General features: G+C 40.1%; 1 pseudogene; it reads left to right on the top strand.

The window, feature by feature from the left end:
* The first annotated feature begins 1,380 nt into the window (after positions 1-1,380).
* Positions 1,381-3,746, top strand: LOC117027121 (N-acetyllactosaminide beta-1,6-N-acetylglucosaminyl-transferase-like; annotated as a pseudogene).
* Positions 3,747-7,592: the final 3,846 nt, after the last annotated feature.

Here is a 7,592-nt window from a genome sequence, read left to right as displayed (position 1 = left end):
AGAAGAGTTGGGTTCAAGACCCAACTCTACCATTCACTCCTTGTTGGCTCTCAGGCAAGTCCGTGGAAACGAGGGCTTTGGTTTCCTCAGGTGCAGAATGGATATAATGTCAATGCTTACCTCACACGTTGTCAGTGCCGTAACAGACACTGCGTGTGCTACAATGCTAGTGATAGTTCATTTTCAGTGTTCTCCATTTGTGAATCGAATGAGTGGTGAATCTGCAAGATTCTGTCCAGCCCTAAAGTTTTATGAATTCTTGATTTTTACTTAAAGAGAAATGCTGCTATTGAGCAATTCTGTGTACTGTTGATGTATATGTCAGTGCGGACCTGCCTCCTGACAACTGAGACTGCCCGAAGTTGAAGAAATATATTGCTGATGTATTCAAGGATGACGTCAGTGATTGTGACGGTGGACACACATTCTATCTTCCCTCACATAGGAAGAGCACTCTGAGCTGGCAGCTGTGGCCCATGTGTCAGGGTCTTCGCTTGAGGTTGCCTTAGAGGAAGGTACCTGTGGGGACAGAGCCCCAGAAAGCAGTTTCCAGGCTCTCAGCCTCACATAGAAAGGTGCTGGCTCGGGTAGTAAATGGCCATCAATTGTGATTGGATGGCCATCAGCTGTGGCTAGTTGGCCGTCAGCTGTAACCAGTGAGCCATTGGCCACTAATATAACTGCCGTGGCTACGCTAGCAGCAAATGGGGGCTAGCAAGGAGATGGTGGCTGAGCCTGCAAGCGGCACAGTGAGGGTTGAGAATTGTGTGGCTCCTGCTTCCTGTGTCTCCGATCCAGCCGCCAGCGAGAATATAGTGGTATGACTCCCCTACCTATGGCTCCGTGGGTGTTCCTTTGTGCTTCACCATGTCCCGCGTTCTTGTGTGGGGAGTGGGACCAGAGACCCCGCAGGATACCCCGCCTGACACCCTGCCGGACGCCCAGCACGACAAATGGCGCAGCGAGCAGGGTCTCCTGCATGACAGTACCTCACTGTGCTCAGCTCTTGGTGGGGTGGCCCCAGTGTCTCGTATTCTCAGATCCACTCAGTCCCTCCAGTGTAAGAGAACTGCAAGCTTGCTGTTGATCCCTGTCTTTTACATGAGTGGCAACATTTCTCTTGCTTAAAATAAGAAGTTGGAGTAGATGTCCCAACTGTCTGGGAATGGACTGACGTCAGCAGTGGTATGAAGTCAGGCAAGTGACAGATAAGGAAGAGATGGTAGGAAAAATGAAGCTGAATCTGATGTCCAGGTTTATTGCGGGGCTCCCCATTGTTTTTATAACTCTTTGTTCCTGTATACCAACAATTTCGTCCTGCAAAAATACAGGCACATGGGGAATATCTCAAACTCTTCAGTCCTTGTAGAAGTCTGTAACATGGTTGTGACAGAAAAGAAAATCTTCTTGGATGCAAATATACCAATGACACCATTAAGAAACATAAGTTGCCAACAATTCTTGATCCAAAAGCACTACGTAATGAAACCTCTAGAGGAAGCTGACTTCCCTTCGTACATGTCATGGTCATCCACAAAGATGTTGATACATTTGAAGGGTTCTTCAGGGTTATTTACATGCCTCAAAATGCCCCCTGTGTTCATGTGGGTGAGAAAGCCACCTCTGCTTTCAAAGATGCAGTGGGAAGGTTATTGAGCTTCTTTACAAATGTCTTTCTAGCTTCCAAAAGGGAGTCTGTGGTCCATGCAGGAATTTCCAGGCTCCAGGCTGACCTGAACGACCTGAAAGACCTGAGTTTCCAAAATTCCATGGAAGTACACTTTCAACACCTGTGGGCAAGCTTCCCCCTGAAAAACCAATGAGGAAATAGTTTCAGTACCTGAAAGAATTTAAAGGGAAAAATATTACCCCAGGGGTGCTGCCTCCTGCACGTGTTAGCAGAAGGACCAAATACATGTACTTGGAGCAGACATACCATCTGATTTCCATCATGCTGTGGACTTGGGTGAGAAACACGCCTCCTCCCCATAATCTGCCTATATGGCCCTTACGAGACAGTTTGCCAGAGGGCCACTAATTTACTTGGGTGGTCGATGGATACCTATTCTCCTGATGAATGTTTTTGGGTGACATGCAATAAGATTCCAGACGTGTGGGACTCGATTTCCCTTCTACATAAAGTCTGGAAACAGTGTGTGTGTGTGTGTGTGTGTGTGTGTGTGTGCATCTTACTCTTTGAAAATGTCCTTGATGGTATTATATATATTCACCTATGTTCCCAGACTTTATGGATCTCCTCTAAACTGCTTGGTGTGTCTGCTTCAGTAGAATTCACATAAAATAAATTATAGTTCTGACATACTCTATCAATAAATATACTATTTGATTGTAAACATGCTTCTTAAATTTTTCCTGCATTGTATGTCACAAATCTTTGATATGACACATGAAACTGTTTTAAAGCAATTATAGTACGTTGTTCAGGAATTCAGTTATTTTTCACATGGATTATTCATTGTGGTCTCATTTTATGTGAATTTGAATTGTGCAGGCTTCTGAAGTGTGAGATCTGAAAAATATCAGTAAAATCTCTATAAGAACAGTTTGAAATAATGCAAATCTCTCCAAATTAATTTTCTTTTTAAAGTCAACAATTTTAAATATTCAGCACGTGTCAGCCAAGTGAACTGTAGGTTATGTTTAGGCCTGGCACAGGGCAGCCTCACTTTGGTGAATAGAAATCCTATATACTGTGCTTTCTTGAGTCTTCAGAAACTCATCCTTCATGTAAAATTTGAAAACCCTGTACTAGTTATTGATGAGCAGAAAATTTAAAAATATTTTTGTCTTAATATAAAATAGTGTCCTATTGTAAAAAATCTTAGAAATAAAGAAAAGTACAAAGTAAATTTAGTTAAGTAGAAACTGTAAGAAAGTAAAAGTAAGAAAGAAAAGATTATATATTATACAAATTGCGAAGTAACTGCTGTGAATACATTTGCATGATTTATCTTCTTCTCCATGTATTGCTTTATGTAGTTAGATCATGTTTGTTTACTTAATTTTGTATCCTGCTACTTTCACTTAACAATATATCAGAATAATGTCCCTATTATCTTGACAATACAAAATAACTGCATTCTTTTTCATGGTATGGATATGCCATCATTTGCTTACCAATTCCTCGATTGTTGAGAATTTGTTCCCAGTTTTTTACTTTGTGAAGTGCTGTTGTAATCAATGATGAATAACATCAAAAACAGGCAACAACTTTTCACATAAAGTTTTGTCACATTTTAGTGTTACTGTCTTTGGAATGAAAACTTAATAAATAGAACGATTGGAACATTTTAATGTCTTGATACATATTGCAAAATTGTGTAGGGAAGGAAAAAGAATACTTTTTCCTTTACCCTTTTAGGTTCTGCAGCTAGGACCCGGGAAATTAAATTGACAAAAGACAAATTAACGAGAGAAAACCAAACAGTGTTTATTATCACATGCAGTGCACATACACACAGGAGAAACTCAGTGACGAGTAACACAAAGGGATGGTTAAAACTTGGGGCTTTCACAACATCTTAATGTAGACGAAAAAGGGGCCACAGATTAAACCTGACAAGCATAGGATGGCGTGAGCGTAAAAATTCCTATCTAAGGTGGGCCATGGCAGGAAGTCACATCTTTAGTCTGTAGCTTCCTTGACAAAGGTTAATCTTTATCTTAAATGAGCCTGTTTATTGTCTTTTTTCATCTAGGATAACTTGCCCTTGGAATGTCAGTAATCCCTTTTTCTGAACCAGAGCAGGAAGCTACAGAGTCCCTCATTATTATTCTTGTCCCCTGATTACCGTCTCTATGTGCTGTAAAAAGTGAACTATTAACTATCCTGTTCCCACCTATGTGAAAGAAGTACCTGTCTCTCCAATTTACTTTTATCCAATCCCAGAGAATTCTCCACTTTGCTTTCTCCCACCCCCTTAATCTACCACCAATAGATTTCATGTAACCCTCCTCCTTTGATTCTACATATAAAACATGCTACAAATCGCCATTTTCTGGAGCATTTTCTCAATCCGTTGAGATTTTGCTTCCCGGCAATTGTCGTCAGTTTGGCTCCAATAAACTCTTACAAGTTTTCTCTTAGGCTGGATGTTTTTTCACTGACATTAACAAAGAACAATAAATTTGTAGAGAAGTGACAAGACAAAAGAAAAGGAGTTTAGGCTTTTAGGGGTAGCAAACTGTAGGAAGGTAAATATATGGGGGTGGGGAACTAATGGAAGGTAAGGGCTAGTTAGTAAGGATTGTCATGTAGATTCCTTTGGTGCTGTCTCCAGAAGGATCTGTAGTGTCGCAGGTGATCAGGAATCCTACTGCCCTTCATGGTAGAGAGGGGGAGGGCAGAGAGTTTTCTTATGTTTGCTTCTTCTCAATTGCTTTTGGCTCAAAAATAATCCTTATGTCAAAGTAGCATCTTTTGAATAGCATACTCTGTACTCCTTCAATTGCTTTCCACAATATGTTCTAATATTCAGTGTATGAGAGGGCTTATTTCATCACACCTCTGCCAACAGTGGATATTCTGATATACAGCAGGTTCTTGAATAATGTCATTTCATTCTAACGTTGATGAGATGCCATAGGGATTTAACTCTTGTTTATATCAATTAGCCTATGTGAAAATTAGTTTCATTATAGGTTGTTTTGCCACAGTTGCAAGAACCTATTCACGACATTGAGGACTTACTGTATTTCTTTTTTAAAGCTACTTGAATTAAAGAGAAAAAGATCGCATTGTTTTTATTTGCAATTCATTGAAGGTGAATAGTTTAAAAATGTATATTAACATTTTTGTCTTTGTGGGTTGCCAGTTTTCTCTGATGGAATTTAAATGCCCCTTTGTTAATTATGGAGAAGAGTAGATTGGGTCAGTCAGTAGCAGAAAAGATTAGGGTATTTAGAGAACAGAATGGAGCCTGCCCATAAGGAGCAGAGAAGGAGAAGGACTGAGCTAATTTGAATGGACACTTTTGGTTAATGGGTACAGTGAATTAATTAGGTAATTGACAAGGAATGGAAAAATCACCTCTTGCTGACATGATTTGGCTTAACTGGCTTTTCCAAATGAGACGACTCAATCTTTAATCTTCAGAACAGCTGCTTCTGTTCCCCTACCTCCATCTTCAAATTCTGGAAGGGTTTGTAAAGCAGGGATGTATACAATATAGATATTCGATGATTTTATTCCTGGGTTGGTAAAAAATGTGAAAATCATATTAAGCATTTTATTTAACTCTCTAGCAAAATTCCTATAGGCTGGTGTCCTTTTTTTTTCTTTTTTTAAATACTTTTGCAAATGGTACAGAATGCCTCTCCTGAAGAAATTGAGGAAGTTGAATACTAATGAGGAAATTGAATTGTAGATCTGGGCCTAACACATGCAGCACAGCGTAGGATGAGGGAAAAGATAGTCAAGGCCATTAAATGTTTTCTTTTCCAATTAGAAAAATAATTCATGAATATTTTAGAAAATATAGAAAACAAGGTAAAGTATATAAGAGACAGTAATTTCTCATAATTACAACACTCAAAAGAAACTTGTGGTCAAAAATGGGGTTCTGTAATAAAATTGACAAGTCCAGTGATGGATGGAAACTAAATTCCTAACTAGGTAGGTAAGGAGGGTAGTCACACCCCAGGCCTATAATTTCTGTAGTGAATAGTTTTAGTTAGTCCTGTCCATTTTTCTCGTACACTTATGTTAACACGCCTTTGAAAAGTTAACCCCCCTCCAGAGAGCACATAATCTCGTTAACTATCCCATAATCCAGTCTCCACCTTGCTTTCTCGCACCTTTATTTACTCTTTCTTACATTTCCTCCTTAATTTCAAATGCATAAAAGAAACTGTAAACTGTCATTCTATGAAGCATTCTTCTCAGTCTGTTGAGATCTTGCTCCCAGGCATATCTTTTGTTTGGCTTAAATGAACTTTAATAAACTTTTAAAAAATTTTTCTGCATGTTTACAACGCTGTTAAAACAGTCGGGCTTCTTTTAGTTTTTTCAGCAATAAGTAATTTTAAGAATTGTTGATCTGCTGTTCTTTTGGCTTTTCTTAGCTCTACTCTTGCAAAAAAAAATTTTAACACTTGAATTTTATACAATTGCTTCTAACTGTTTATGGGAAAGAGGAACTTGGATAAATGTGTGTGGGGAAAAGAAACATCCCTTTACCCTCAAGGTTCTTTTGGCTGGTATAATAATCAAATAAGTATGAGACAGATTAGCAAGAGAAAATAACCAAATCCATTACATATGCATGTATGGAAACCCCACATACATGAGGGAGTCAGAGACTCCACAAGCACAAGAGGTTTAGAGACAGAAAGGGAACGTGAGTATATAAGACATTCTGAGCTAGGGATGAGGTAAGGTGCCCTGGGCACTTCCAAGGGTCATTGTAGGATGGTAAGAACAGCAGATATTTAGTAAATATACCTTGTTGTTTCAAAAAGAGATTATCACTGATAATCTCTTATGGTCAAAGCCCCTAATTCAAGTTCTTCTATGTAGTTAAAGGGAGGGACAGAAGTTTCTCTTGAGCCTGAACCAAAAATTGCTCTTAGCTCAAAACAATCCACATACAATCCACAGAAGCACATCTTGGGGTGACTAGCTCTGACGCCCCACAAATGCATATTGGCACTTAGCTTGTTCCCTGGAACATGAATCATAATTCATTCCCGGAAGAGGATGGGAGCACGTAAGTGCTCCTGTTTGCCTGGCAAAGGAAGAACCTGAGCTTCAGGGATAAGTGATTTGCTCAAGGCATACAACCTACATTATGGAGACTAGAGTTGAGCCTTCTAACTCCCAGCACAGGGCATTTCCTACTAAATCCTGTTGCCATCTGGTATTTCTCTTCTCTCCTGACAGATCTAAATCTGTTAAAGGTCACTCTGGATCTAGAGCTATAGGATTTCCCACCTGGAACTAAATTTAAGGGTGAACCTTAAGCACAAAGGGTCTGTGAAGGGAATTCAAAAGTTTCTTCTCTGGGAAAAGCAACCTCTGCGTGGGTAAACTGGAGATTAGTCTCAGGAAAATACCAGAGAATTGACGGGGAAACTGACCTTAAAATGGTTCCCTGCCACATGGAACTGAGCTAAAATGGTGGCCCCAGCGGAGAGATAGGTCCCCAACCCATAAAAACCTGCTCAAAACCTTGCTGGGGGCTCAGACTTTTGGGAAGGATCCCGCTGAGCCTGCCAGAGTAAAAAAGCTGTGTCCTCCCTGATCTCTGCGTGCCGCTGGAGTTTATCGGTCTTTGCTGTTTTTCTGCAACAGAATAACTACCATGTGCCTTATCTATATGGGAGTGTCCTAGGAGCAATCCAGTTACGTTAATGGCAGTTAGCTCCTTGTGCAACTTTTTATATTTCTGGAGGTGGAAGCATTAGATTTGAAGTCCTCCAGGGTTCTGTAGGGAGGGATAAGCTGGAATTGGTGGCACTTAGACCTCAGTAACTTGAGACATCAAGATAAGGTTTCCTGAGACTCTAAAGGGCAGGCCTTTGGGGGTGGGATTAAAGGCCAACCGAACTTTGCATTTCCACATTCCAGCTTT

Source organism: Rhinolophus ferrumequinum, chromosome 9 (assembly GCF_004115265.2).
Source record: "Rhinolophus ferrumequinum isolate MPI-CBG mRhiFer1 chromosome 9, mRhiFer1_v1.p, whole genome shotgun sequence".
In the NCBI taxonomy this organism is placed as follows: Eukaryota; Metazoa; Chordata; class Mammalia; order Chiroptera; family Rhinolophidae; genus Rhinolophus; species Rhinolophus ferrumequinum.
This window is presented reverse-complemented; position numbering and strand designations above follow the sequence as displayed.